This window comes from Branchiostoma floridae, chromosome 9, assembly GCF_000003815.2.
Source record: "Branchiostoma floridae strain S238N-H82 chromosome 9, Bfl_VNyyK, whole genome shotgun sequence".
In the NCBI taxonomy this organism is placed as follows: Eukaryota; Metazoa; Chordata; class Leptocardii; order Amphioxiformes; family Branchiostomatidae; genus Branchiostoma; species Branchiostoma floridae.
The window spans coordinates 642453-658269 of NC_049987.1; the positions used below are offsets into that span (position 1 = coordinate 642453).

General features: G+C 40.5%; 1 long non-coding RNA gene across 1 annotated transcript; it reads left to right on the forward strand.

Moving 5' to 3' along the window:
• The first annotated feature begins 12395 nt into the window (after positions 1–12395).
• LOC118423427 lies at positions 12396–15606 on the forward strand. The gene is made up of 3 exons (XR_004832048.1): positions 12396–12692; positions 13319–13449; positions 14265–15606. It is a non-coding gene; the product is annotated as an uncharacterized LOC118423427 (long non-coding RNA).
• Positions 15607–15817: the final 211 nt, after the last annotated feature.

Consider the following 15817-nt stretch of genomic DNA (forward strand, 5'->3'; position numbering starts at 1 on the left):
ACTGCGTATGTACCTTAGTGCAATATGATGGAAAATCACGATTAATTGAATGTGCAATATTAGTTTTCAATCGAGTAATTCATTTATAGATATTTTAAACCTTGCTTCTTATATTAATGTGCTAGGAATTGTATCGTTTATATTGTATGAAGTGATAACTGTGCTGAATGTAATGCCATTACCTCAATTCAGCCGCAAGGCTGCGATTCGTATGACATGCTTGCCAAATAAACCATTATAACTTCAGATGACCTTTACTTTGTTAATGTTATGTCGATGTTATACTGAATTATTCAAGTTGTTATGGTAGAGAGCAAAGATGTGATTTTTGATGAAAGGTTGGTGTGTATCAGTTGCATATGAAATAGGCAAATAGGTTTTGTACACAAGCCTCTACAGTTCATTTGAAAATGACGTTCATCTATCAAAATTGTAATATCTGCATAATATTTGTCCTAGAAGGGTGTGGGTATGTCTTCCAGTTTCAATATGTAGTTGTGGCAGCTGGTCTTTGTCTAGTGGCTGCATTCCTGTTCTTCATTTTAACATTACTCTTCATTGTGTGTACAAAATCTATATGATATAATTTTTGACAGCTTCACCTTGTTGTTATCATGCCATATATAATATATCTTTTAGAAACGTTTGAAAGTATGTCTTTTAAAACCTGTGTCTAACTATTTGAAATTCATTTGTATTTGTGCCATTGGAAAACTTCATATGCCAATATGATTATTCTGTATATATTATCATGTCCTAAAGTTGATAAACAGTTCCTAGCTTGAACATTTGTCATGTTTGTTTCTTGATATATAAAATAAACTTGCTTCGTGAATTGCAATGAAACTTATAAGCTTTGGAAGTTAAATGCATATATGTACACTCAGCAGAATAATCTTGTATCATCCCAAGCTTGTTAAAGTGACATCTATAGCATGAAACAGATTTGCTTAAAAGTCACCTCATTGTCAAATTGGTCTTGGGGGCATCTAAACAGTCCTGTTATAAAGAGTAAGGTTCAACATCTAGTTCTATTGAATATTCTCCAATCTCAGCCACAATATCAGTTACATGAATCCATATGTTTGTGAGGACAAGAACTCTTCAAATGTACGGCCAAATATCATTTCTCAATGTAGCTTTTCATTATTTATAGATATGAAGAACATATGTCCACGTATGAAATGTAGTCCAGTATACATAAATGAGTTACTTTTTGCGTAGTCATTTTCATTTATGTAAATATGAGAACATTCTGTGTTTGTCGTTAAATCGTGGGTTTCTATTCCACTGCAGTTGACAATATTACTGTGTCTTGAGACATACGGAATGCAATATTATCATATTGCCATATGAATTTGGCCAAACAGAGGCCCCCATTTCCTATAGTTTATCAGGCCGCAACCTCAAAAGTGTGAAGACCTGTTTGCCACAAATAGCTGTGAAAGGACAATATGTCTGGATACTGTGCAGCTATCGGTGAAAGCAGGGTGCAGATGTGTGACATATAGGGGATGGGTTGGGGGTTTCCACAAAGTGAAGGTTCCCATTGTAAATGACCTCATTTGTACTGAGTTTCATTGTAAATCCCTGCATGTATATATTTCCATGTTGTTTTGTATGTGCTCAAACAGGGTAAAAGCGGCGATGCAGTGACAGGGTGTTTGCCCCAGAACCCAGAAGTCCTGGGTTGGAATGTGTGGGCCCCCTGACTTGTGTCGTCACGTCGTGCCCTTGGGAAAGGCACTCCAGACCAATTTCGTCAATTCATTCTGGTGAAAATGAGTACCTAGCTTCGGTTAGGGACGTCTCTGGGATAGGACGTTAAATTGTCTGAGGACAGTCACACTTCGAGCACGTTTAACACACCACATTGAAGGGTGCTTCCCGGTGTGAGTGGATGACATAAATCTGTAGATAATAAATATGTAACTTGTACTGTTCAGTACAAACCTGGTATATTACGCCATGAAGCGCTTTACTAGGCATGCAATTCAAAACAAAAGAAAAGCAACACACAACAAAACAAAAAGAGTGTACACTTCCGATCATCAATGTCCGGTAGGTGTTGCAATTATAGCAGACTGTCCATCATGTTATACGTCAAGATGAAATTTGCATACTTATAGATCACATTTATTTCGTTACCTATTTGTCAATTTATTACAGTATATCATAGTATATCATGTTCAAGATGTTTTATCGGTACTAACTTTGCGTGACCTGGTTTTGAGGTTGAGTACATGGCATACTCTAATCATTTTCTTGTTTGTTAATATTCTTCCCCGGCACGGTGGAGCACTGAAGTTCGGCGAAATCTGGTTATCACTTCTCTGGAGGAAGACCGGCGGACTGGCCGACAATCCTGTGAATTACAACTTTCCAGGTGAAAGAAGAATTCTTCCCATAACAACTTGATTGTTATGTATGAGCAGGTTGTATCACTTGTATTGCTACAAATATACATGAGTTAACAATGCGGTTGAGGAGATATAAAGGTATCAATGAGAAAATGTTTGGACCTGCTTTCACAATCCAAAAAGAATCCTAATGATTACGTTTTAGCGGTTGCATAGCAAGCGTGTAAGTCACTTAAGTCTATTGTAGTGTGAAGAAATTAAGAATGACAAATTTGTCTTAATGTCAATCATGGAAGGAATTAAGTTATGGTGTCAGGTGCTTATTAATGCTACACATGTGCTTTTTTTTTAAACATTTGTCGTGACCAATCATGTTCCGTTACCAAATCGGACACTATAAATAACACGCTCAGTGTCCATGATTTTCATTCCGAGATGACAGAGCCAGACAATGCTAAAGAAGAATAAGTATTCTTTTCCTGTTTTGTACTGTTTGTCTTTTGCACTGAAACTTCTTGATGACCTATTTAAGGCGAAAAACAGTGTCTTACAGGTAAAAACGGAAGTCTGCATTTTGTCCAGTGTCAGAATATCGATGTTTCCTTTCTGCAACACATTGCACATGGGCACGTACAAGAAAGTCACATTTCTTGTACCGTTTCATTTGTGAAACAATATATGAAATGACTCAACTTGGCTATTTCTTGCAGCATGGAAGTCAACATGGACATGGGCGATAGTGGTGGCGGAGGTCAGCGGCTAGCCGCGCAGTGCTAGGAGAGGTAAAGGTTGGTTCATTATGACATTTTATTTTTACCTGAACTAACATAAAGGTTTTTAAACTCCCTTTTAGGCATGTGTTATTGTTTGCGGTTCCTAATAGCCCATATTATTTAGTTACATTGAATGAAAGAAGCGTTCGTATAGTGACATTCCTTAATAATGGAGTTACTTATCGCGCAGTACAATTTTCAATGAGCTATAAAAAAAGATGAAATATCTTTGGATGGATTTGAATATTTCATGTACCAATGATGGTAAGTTTGACATTCGTATAATGTTACAACAAAACGCTAACCCGTATTCATTGTCATTTCGTCTTTTTCTAAGGAATGCAGAGTCTTTTTCTCCCGCTCCTTTGCCGCTGACCTTCGCCCCCCAATGGCTCTATTTTGGCCAGGCAGCGGGGGGCGGACGAGGTGGTGCTGGGAGAGGCCCTGGCCAGGCAGCGGCGGCCGGACGAGGTGGTGCTGGGAGAGGCCCTGGCCAGGCAGCGGCGGCCGGACGAGGTGGTGCTGGGAGAGGCCCTGGCCAGGCAGCGGCGGCCGGACGAGGTGGTGCTGGGAGAGGCCCAGTCCAGGCAGCGGCAGGCGGACGAGGTGGTGCTGGGAGCGGCCCAGTCCTGGCAGCGGCAGGCGGACGAGGTGGTGCTGGGAGCGGTCCAGTCCAGGCAGCGGCAGGCGGACGAGGTGGTGCTGGGAGCGGCCCAGTCCAGGCAGCGGCAGGCGGACGAGGTGGTGCTGAGAGCGGCCCAGTCCAGGCAGCGGCAGGCGGACGAGGTGGTGCTGGGAGTGGCCCTGGCCAGGCAGCGGCGGCCGGACGAGGTGGTGCTGGGAGAGGCCCAGTCCAGGCAGCGGCAGGCGGACGAGGTGGTGCTGGTAGCGGCCCTGGCCAGTGTCTGCGCCAACTTTGACGTCCTATAACAGCCGAACGACGTATGCTAGGACTACGAAACTTCGTGACTTTTTCTAAAAAATTGTTGGCAACAATGCTGCGAAAAAAAATTTAGTTTGTAATTTTTCCTGTTGCCATGGCAACGGGTTTCTGACAAGCATATTTTACCAAATTTACTAATTTCAGTTTGAATTATGGGATTTCAAGGTTTTATTGCTAGACCAAACTTTTTTATCTATATCATTAACATCCTGTGTAATTTTAAGTTACATTTCTAATTAAATATTCATAATTTATGCTAATTTGATGACGTCATGGGTCAAAATCCAAGATGGCGGACAATGACATTTTCAATGATAGATACATGTTATTTTTACTCAAATACCGTCAAAATCTTTTATTTTCTTACAAAACACAATTACTTGAACCTGTTTAGTCCAGTTTTATTGGGTTTTGGGGTTATATGTGGAAAAAATTGTATTTTAGAAAATTCAAGCTTGTCGATCCAAGATGGCGGACAAATGACGTCATTTTCTGACGTCATATAGGCGTCAGTGTCGTCGTCATTGGCAACAAAAGACTTGGCAGACTTAGACACCAATAATGTAACCTTTATTGTCATCGTTTTGTTTAATACCTGTATTAGTATAGCTGAAAATTCATATTTAGACGATTTTAGCCCAAAATGACATTATGACGTCATGATTACGTCATTTTACGTCAAACAATACAAAAATTACAGAAAATATAAAGCTTTACTATTACATCATTCCCTTCAAATTTGGTGATCGTAACCCAAGCCGTTTTGAAATTACGAAGGGGGGGGGGTCAAAAGAGCCCCCCCCCGGTCCCAGATATACCAAAAAAGCCCGGTCTAGATAGGGTTAAATGCAAACGCATTTGTCAACAACTATACAAACAACACTGAATGGGATGAATAACAGGGTCCTACAATACTTACATATGCAAAGTCAAGTAGTATTGCGACACTATTTGTTAATCAGGACAAGTACATTCTGTTGGTCCCACGTGACCTAAGCAGCAGGGAATCTACACACTCACATATTCAGCACATATCCGGCATTCGTGGGGAACGCATCGGAAGACTGCAGGGAAAACAACGGGCAGACTACATCGACTGAAGGTGATTTGTGGTTTTATGTCGGATCGAACGTCGGGAAAATGTGACGTAACAATCCGACAGAAATCTTACGTAATCCCGTTTACAACCCAATGATAATCCGACTTCCCCGTGCACTGTGACTTGTTTTAGTGGATCCTGATAAGATTAGCAATATTCATTCATTTATGCATGTATTCGTGTCTTCATTGATTAATGTGTTGATTTATTAGTTTATTTAGGTCTTGATTTATCAATCTATTCAATTATTGTTTTATCAATTCATTCATGATCGATGTATTCATGTTTTAATGTTTGAATGTATTCATGTATTAATGTATTCATTCAGGGCGAGGCAGACAGAGGACAGACAGCGGTCGGGGCCGTGGATACCTGACGTACATCGGGCCCGTGTCCCACTATTCGTTCTATTATGGTATCTAAAAGTTAATTAGAAAGTCTTTACATGTTTTGAATGCTCTATCTTATTCTGCAAGGGTGTTATTGTGCTTGATTTGAACATACAGCATAGTTGAGTGCAATTAGTAAGGTCACATGTTACTTTTAGAGATTGTTTGCATCTTGAAAAAAAAACATGTCACCACTAACGTTCAAAGTCCTCCTTCACAAAGAGCATTCATTTATATTACTTTGGATTAAATTAGTTAATTTATTTGTTCATATTACGTATTTCCGTAATGTTCATTTTTACTTATCATATTGTAATATTACGTTTATTCATATAAACATTTGCATGTAATAGATTGTACTTTCTTTTACTGTACTTAAGTTTTACAATAAAGCTCATATATCCGGGAAATGTGTCATGCTGACTTCATTGCAGTCTGATGAAATGTGCATTGTATCTGTAGTCACATGACTCAAACATGATAAGTTGCAAAGAAATGACGTCATCATCTGAATGACAACCAAAAATATGTACAGTAGTATTGTCGTAACGACGTAGCATCTTATCCATGAAGTCCGCCGAAATCCTCTTCCGCTAGTCTTTTCCGTTAGTCACGAACCTGACAAATAAATCATATGCCCAGTATGAACAAAAAACTTACTTCTTAACCCTATTCAGACCGGGCTTTTTTGGTCATCCCTGGACCGGGGGGGGGGGCTTTTGAGGCCCTCCACTTCTAAGTCCTCTTACTCTTTAACGACGTGCCGTAGGGCCACCAAATTTTTAGGACATGATATCGACATAATATCTGACATACATTTTACGTTTGACATTACGTTGACGTAAGATGACGTAATAATGACGTCATCAATTTGATTATATTGGCCGGACCCATGAAAAAAGGGTATTCTCAGAAAACTTCAAGTTATACTACAAAAATGTAACAACAAGTGCAGATAACAGAATAATAATGTTTATTACGACTTGTATTGCCAATAGCAACATCGATGACGTCATGATGACGTCATAAAATGACGTCATGCACATCTAAGATACGAGTTGGGCTCCGCCATATTATATCCACCACCTTGAATTTTTAAAACTACTTTTTTTGCAACAAATAATCACAAAGGGTAATGGAAATAGACTAAATTCATTCATTTAGATGTTTTTTGATGAAAAAATACCAGGTAGTTACAAATTTTGAGGGATAATTAGCTTGTTATTCTTGATCTGGCCATACGGTCCGCCATCTTGGATTTTGGGCTGATGACGTCATCAAATTAGCATTTATGCATATATAATTATGAAAGATATGCTAAATAATATAAGATTTTATTTATGTAATAAAAAAGCAGTAATATAGCAAATAAATGTGAAAATTACATTGTTAGAACCAAAAATAGTGATTTTTGGCAAAACTGCCTGTCAACAAATGGTTGCCATGGCGACACGAAAAAATGGAAAATTTGTCAAAGTTTGTAAAATTGTTGCCAACAATATTTTAGGAAAACTCACCAAATTTGGTGGCTTTAGCGTAAGGCGTTCTGGCGTTATAGGGCATCGAAGTTTGCGCGGGCCTCAAAAGCCCCCCCCCCCCCGGTCTGAATAGGGTTAACTAGGTACATACAATATACTGGATCCAAAATTAAAACCTGACATACACAATTTGCACCTTGATTGAAGGCAAAATTATTTGTCAAGTACTATGAAAAAACACTGAACGGAATGAATAATATTGTCCTACATGTACTTACATATGCACGAATGTACGAATGCGAACGGTAATATTGCGACACTATTTGCTAATCAGGACAAGTACACTCTGTTGGTGCCACGTGACCTAAGCGGTAGGAAACCGATACATAGCCGACATTCGTGGGGAACGCATCGGAAGACTGCAGGAAAAACAACGGGCGAACTCCATCGACTGAAGGTGATTTGTGTTTTTCTGTCGGACCCAACATCGGAAAAATGTGACGCAAAAATCCGACACAAATCTTACGTAATTCCGTTGACAACCCAATGATAATCCGACATCCCCGTGCACTGTGGTATGACGGAGATACAGTAAGCCAACTGTGCCGAATCGAGCATTAGAGAGGATAGCATGTGTGAAGCATATCATATGTGTGAACAGGACATGCATGGGTGGATCCTACTACTTTGCCCAGACCAACTGCCTAGGGTGGCTTGCCAGTGCCCAGGGGACATATGTTCTTTATAATAGAGAAACTGATCACCATTCTACATATTTCAGGGCAAGTTGAAAAGCTACCGACTTATGGACAGAGGAGGACGTCGCCTTCAGTGTTATCAACGTGGCAATTATGTCCGAAATCTAGTGGAGAAGAAGAGCGAGCTGTGTGGTGACTCATGAACGCGGGGGTCATCATCTAAAACACTGATCTTATTACAATGGCTGATCTAGACAAATAGTAACAAATGACAGTAAAGGACATCACGGTGTTCAAAAGACCCAATATCGCAGTCGTAACACTGAATCGTCATGCACATTTGGAGGGAATTTTGGAACTGCAGCGTAACTACAGCACGTCAAAGCGTCAGAACCATGCCCGAGAAGAGTGTCAATGGTTCAAACAACCACATGGGAAGTCAAATTATCCAGACTCTTTTTATGGAAAACAATGGAAAAAAATCGGTAGGTTTAGCTATTAAATGTGTGATGATTGTGATTGTTGAGAAATGTCACACATTCACATTTACATTTATGAAATATTAGCTAGAACTGATAATATGTTTAGATCAATACATGATGCAACTGGCATGATATACCGATATTTTACTGCCCATAGATTTGCAAATTTTCACGGCGGTATACAGACTAGTCATCTGTGTGTGTGTTTTTCATTGTAATAAAGAAAATGTTGATATCAGTTTTGTAGATAATTTAAGAATTCTAACAGAAAGAGGATATGCCGTAAGCCCTGTTTTGTCAAATTTTATAGGGGCTACAGCTCGGTATGTTGTGCCAAGCATGGCATACCGTACCCTGTAGGCGCAACTCCTGTTTCAAGAGCAACCTACAAACATGAAGCAGGTGAACAACAAGCGGTACTTGAAGGCCAGAAAGAGGCGCGGTCCACTACCTGGCTCCGGACAGAATGTCACCGACCATGAGCAGCAGCTGGAGACAACAGATGACCATCCATTTGCACGCCAGGTCATCAAGGTCAACAAGGCAAGTCATATATGAACGTCTATTGAGGTAGGACACCGTGTTTCTTCAATCATAACTTTAATTCTACATGTATACCCTACTGGTTTAAAAATAAATGCATACGTCCAAAGAAGTAATTTTTTACACAATGACTAATTCAAATCATTTAAGATACATCCAGTAGTATATTGTATAACTACTCTAAATGCTTATCATATTTTGTGATCTCTAAACCTGTTGCTTATTGAATTCTTCCATGTTCGCTCTTATAGGAAACAGCTGTCATCCTTTATACATATAAACGGATACTAGACTTAAAGCGACTCTGTTCGTCAGTTCCAGCACTCATGCTGAGACGCGGTGCTGTGACTCACATGATTTCACATGACAATGACAAACTTTAAACACCAAGCTGTAGTGCGCAAAGACACTGGAGAGCACCCGATTTTCTATGGCCAAATGTATGTCCACGGGGGAAGGGGGGCGTAGACAACAGTGTGTTCTTGGACCACATCCGTAGTAAGTTAGACTGCCCGCCATCTATGCCAGTGGTGTGCAGCGACAACGAGAGAGCTCTTAGGACAGCAAGAGCATGACCCGGATGTCACAAGCTCTACAGCCATCGGCATATCCGTTAAAATTGTGCAGAATATCTAGATCTGCAACATAAAGTTGGCATGAGCGATGTCGCAAGATGACCGTTCATTGATGCAATCTATGGCAAGAACGGCTTAACTGCAGCCATCAGCAGGGTACTCTACGAGTTGAGTCTTTACCATACAGAGGAGCAAGAAAATACAGGGAAATTCCGTCGTTACTTTTAGGACTTTCTAATCCATTGGTCAAACAATGTTGAATCCGCCAATCGTGTCCTAAAAGTTTCCGTGGGATGGAAACCTCAGCCTCTACTCAGAATCGTGGAGAAACTATCTAAAGTAGTCAAAGGGCAGTACCAGAATATAAGAAGACCTATGATCAACACTAGTTAATACAAGATGACAAACGACTTTGACAATTCAGAACACATCGGGACACATGGTACACACTGTCCGAGAAGGAGAGGAACACAATCAACGATAATTTGGGCAAGCAATGAAGAAGCCTAGGCGACTCGTCATTTGTGTAGATGGGAGATCAGGCGTAGTGGTTTCCTTTAACGGTGAAAAAAAAGGAAGATCAGGCCTGGAGCTTTTAAGAAGTTTGGTTCGTTAGCTTACATCTGCTTTGTCGTGTGTTTACCGACACAACACTGCATGAAATATCGGATTTACCAAACTTACCATTGGTGTGTAAATACCCGGTAAATGTGATCTACAATATTTACCCACATTTAGCACATATTTACCCGGTAAATTTGGATAAATACGGGTAAATGCTGGTAAAGCACCCTGGTATAAGGCCTTAAACAGGGGTACATGTATTACATTGTCAGGATGGACCCTGAAATAAGGCATTATACAGGGGTACATGTATTACATTGTCAGGATGGACCCTGAAATAAGGCCTTATACAGGGGTACATGTATTACATTGTCAGGATGGACCCTGATATAAGGCGTTATACAGGGGTACATGTATTACATTGTCAGGATGGACCCTGATATAAGGCCTTATACAGAGGTACATGTATTACAATGGCAGGATGGACCCTGATATAAGGCGTTATACAGGGGTACATGTATTACATTGTCAGGATGGACCCTGATATAAGGCGTTATACAGGGGTACATGTATTACATTGTCAGGATGGACCCTGATATAAGGCGTTATACAGGGGTACATGTATTACATTGTCAGGATGGACCCTGATATAAGGCGCTATACAGGGGTACATGTATTACATTGTCAGGATGGACCCTGATATAAGGCGTTATACAGGGGTACATGTATTACATTGTCAGGATGGACCCTGATATAAGGCCTTATACAGGGGTACATGTATTACATTGTCAGGATGGACCCTGATATAAGGCGTTATACAGGGGTATATGTATTACATTGTCAGGATGGACCCTGATATAAGGCCTTATACAGAGGTACATGTATTACATTGTCAGGATGGACCCTGATATAAGGCGTTATACAGGGGTACATGTATTACATTGTTAGGATGGACCCTGATATAAGGCATTATACAGGGGTACATGTATTACATTGTCAGGGATGGACCCTGGTATAAGGCGTTATACAGGGGTACATGTATTACATTGTCAGGGATGGACCCTGATATAAGGCCTTATACAGGGGTACATGTATTACATTGTCAGGATGGACCCTGATATAAGGCCTTATAAAGGGGTACATGTATTACATTGACAGGGATGGACCCTGATATAAGGCCTTATACAGGGGTACATGTATTACATTGTCAGGATGGACCCTGATACAAGGCCTTATACAGGGGTACATGTATTACACTGTTAGAATGGACCTTGATATAAGGCCTTATACAGGGGTGCATGTATTACATTGTCAGGATGTACCCTGGTATAAGGCTCAGGGTGGGGGTTCACGAAGGGTAGAGAACACCCCACCGCCCTGAGGTAACCCTTATCTCAAGCCGGGGGTACCCGAAGAGATAACTCTTATCTCAGGGCGGTGGTACCCGCAGTGTACAGAACACCCCACCACCCTGAGATAACCCTTATCTCAGGCCGGAGGTACCCGAAGGGTACAGAACACCCCACAGCCCCGAGATAAGAGTTATCTCAGGGCGGGGGTACCCACAGTGTACAGAACACCCCACCCCCCTGAGATAACGGTTATCTCAGAGCGGGGGTACCCGAAGGGTATAGAACACCTCACCGCCCTGAGATAGCGGTTATCTCAGGGCGGGGGTACCTGAAGGGTACAGAACACCCCACCGCCCTGAGATAATGGTTATATCAGGGCGGGGGTACCTGAAGGGTACAGAACACCCCACCGCCCTGAGATAGCGGTTATCTCAGGGCGGGGGTACCCACAGTGTACAGAACACCCCACAGCCCCGAGATAACTGTTATCTCAGAGTGGGGGTACCCGAAGGGTACACTCTAACACCTCACCGCCCTGAGATAAGTGTACAGAACATCCCCTGAGATAATAGTATTGGGGACAGAGGTCAGAGCATAAAAGTCGAACAGAGTTATCATTACCAGTCAACTAGCTTTTTAGGCCCTGAGTGAAATTGTAGGCGTAATAAAGTTATTGTTGTTCTAGTTTTATTTATGAACGAGTATAAGAGGTATTTAACTATGATTGTTTACCATACCTAGAATTACATAGTGGGCCCGTTTTATATTTATAAAGAAAAATGCTTCAGTTAAGACTCAAGACAGTTCACAATAACAGATCTTATGTATTATACTACACAGTTTGTGATGAATAACAAAGGTCACAGCTTGACACACACTCTAAATCTACAGTGAAAAAATTAAAGAGATAAAAGGTCAATCTTTGCTGTAAAGAAAACTTGAATCTAACCAAGAAAGGAAAGTCTTATAAGCTTTTATATTGTTTCACCAAGGAGCTTTTTGGTTTCACAAATGTCCCAGGTACTCTTGCTGTATTGGATGCTAAAAGGTCAACTTCCGACCATGGGGTCAACATCCTCACCTTTGATTGCAACACCATGACATCCTAAAGGCCACAGAGATACTACGATCTGATTGGACCGTCGGATACGCATGCGCACTATGCGGGCGGGACGATTAGAAAAAAGTCGTTACAGAAATGAGATCGGACATGACTACGAGGTTTTACGTATCGCTTTCTACGCTAAAAATGGCACAAGGAGTCTGCTATGGTCGGCCAGCAATTTGGGAGAGGCTTGTGAGTGTTGGGGGAATATGGTGTAAGCTTAAACGGACGGAAAATGATCGTGACTGATGTTTTTGGATGTACGTTTGGCGGCCGCCCCCCTCCCACCCTGGGCGGCGCACCCCTAACAGGATTACCAACGTGTACTTCGGTGAGTAGAGAATATTATTAGACTGTGCTGTTTTATTTTAAAGCAAAATGTAGGTTCGTTTTTCCCACTTGTCTAATGTTTTTGACATGTGATCATCAGAAACGCAAATTTGTCTCCAGCTAGCCTGCCTCCCTCCCCCATTAGGAAAATGCCTAATAATTTTTTTTGGACAACAGGCGTTTCGTATTAGGTTTTATGAAAATATGCTGCAAAACAGCACTTGAGGGGTGAATAATTGTGCTTTGATATACGACCACGTTAAAACTGCCTCATTACTCATAATTTGGGTACCTACTGACTGGCACCTGGTGGTTATTATTATAATTTATATACATATTTATATATTTAATTTTCGTTCATTTATTCGTTCAAATGGCTGGCATCACAGACAGCCAAGGCTGTCAAACTCGTCGTGACTATTATTTTTATCAAGGGCTAACCTTTAATAATTTGAACACTGTTCAGTAACTGACAGCTATTTGGTCACTAATTTAATATTTGTTTAATACATTTTATATTATATTTCAGGTATGGATTTAAGTTACGGTGTTTATGTATTACATTCTGGGTTGACCGGATCTGATTTTGTCATTTGTGTCATCGTTTCCCTTTTTATATGCCTCCAGTACAGCTGCAGTAGATACCTCCTTCAGACATGCAGCACAAGTTGTGAGGGTGGATAGCCAGTCCTGAGTAAAGCAAGCATCAGCCAGAAGTTTAGCTGCTGACTACTTCAATGCTGCTACACACTCCATAGGTAAGACTCGAGACTACAGTGAGTCCTGCATGCTCAATATCATCATTGGCACACTTCATACCTGATAACATTCGATACAGGTGTTGTGGACCGGATGGTACTTTTCTGTATCACTCAGGCTTTTTATTTGTATTACACAGGCTTCCATCAATTGAATAGAGCGGAGTTCTTTTCTTGGAAGTTTTCTCGAATTGACACGGTGTATTCCATATCACCCAAAGTACCAGCCCGACTGCGGGAGGGCTGAGACCGAGGGTGATGCAGAATACACCATGTTTTATTTTGTTTATGACATACCTACCTGAAAAAACACAAGTTTCGATGCGAAACGTGCCAGAAGTTATAAAAACTTTGGTGTCCTCGAACAAAAACAGTTACAGCAGCAATTCTAACGTCCGAATCAGATGTTCGAATTTTAATCTGTGCCGCTCTAGGTGTGGGAAGAGTGCGTAAGTGTTTGACTGAAGCCTGTGTGATAAAAGTTCAAAGCCCGTGTGATGCAGCTTTTTATCACCCGGTCCAGAACACCCGTATCAACCATTATCGCGGCCCAGGTATGACATAAAAGTAAAATACAACACAATGAATTCGGTATCACCCTCAGTCCCAGCCTTCCCATGGGTCGGATCACTCGACCCACTGTCTGGCTGGTACCTACTAGTAGGCTGATGCAGAATACACTGTGTTGTATTCTATATTTGTCAATCTTCAGTACACATGGGTAGTCCCTTCAGACGCAAATTTAGGTAGGCTCGATTTTCACACATACTATGACATAGGTTGATATTCTGTGATACTTTTGTTTTATGATGTAGGAACTGGCTCATCACACAAAGGACTCCAAACTCCTGCCAAGGAGTTCAGGATTCAGACACAGAGGAAGGCAGCTTGTGCTGGTGTGGACACTACACGGAGTGCTTTGCAGCAGAGGACTAGAATATAGATGAGAATTTGGAGAGGATGTTATAAGTTTACTTACCTGTATTTAAATATTTGTATCGACAACAACTTTGTTCTTATATCTGATCGCTGTTGGCCTAAGGGCTGCTAACTGACTAAGACCTTCATAGCTTATGAAAGTTGTGTTTCAGTGTTGTGCGATTGTATGAACCATGTGATTATGATTTGTGATACATTTTACATATTTGTCAGTATTATATTGTACCTACACAGGTCACATTTGATAATTCCATTTGTACCTGCATATACTGGTGGTATTTTGAACCCTCACTTGCATCTGCCCCTCACCCTTCTCTAAAGAAAAAGAATTTCTTAGCCAGATCACTATAGGCTTGTTTTTAATCTGTTATTAATATAGAAATGATAGGTTATGAATTCCCCAATCTGTGAAGTTAAGGTAATGATGAATTATTGCTTGGATAAACATGCAGCATTACATGATGCTGATAGGATCATGTTGGCAAAGTGTAAAACAATACAGGCCCCACTGAATGTCATATGTCATTTATGCATTGCAGTTTTTATCGTCATGTTACTGTTCCTTTCATTCGTCTTGAGTTTCTGATTATATAGTGGAACATGTTGATTCATACATTTGTTAACAGTGACAGCATAGTTAAGATATTGCACAGAGTATGTGATACAACTTTTTATAAAAAAAAGTACATATATTGCAAATTCTTGCCTGAGGGCTTATTGTAGTCTCCAGGCAGACATGTCAGCTGGATGAAAAAGATAGGGACAAATAAGGTACCATGGGATTTCAGTCTTTTGCAACCTATTCAATTATCTGCCTGCCAGTCAGTTGTCTCCTTGGCCAACTAACTCCAACTCAAAATTCCCCTATTGCCATTTGACCAGGCCAGAGTCTGGTAGAAACAAATAATGTATGGCAAAAGTATTCTTGTATATAATTTCTAAAGCCTGTCTGCACAATCATGGAGACTGATGATAGGTTTAGATAGTGTGTGATGATAAACTGATGCTACTTTGTTGAATGTCATTCATGATATATAGCTTGTAAACAGGACAGTTGATTAATGTCCAATCATACTATGAACATTACTTTAAACTCGAATTATAAGAAAGGGTAACAATTGTATATGGTAAAGCTAGAGCATTTATCTGTTTACCCTTTAGAAAACCTGTCAATGTTGATATGTTTATCCAATAAATATTACTGAGTTCTGCCACAAACCATGTTCTGATTCAAAATCATGGGTAAATTTGGGTAATTCTTGGAAGTGATCGGTAAACTTCCAGCTAAATGTGGGTAAAGGGGTAAATATGGCATTGAATATTCTGGTAAAGTTTGTATAAATCCAAGGTAAATACAGGTAAATGGGGTTAAATATGGCATTGAATATTCTGGTAAAGGTTTGTATAAATCCGAGGTAAATATGGGTAA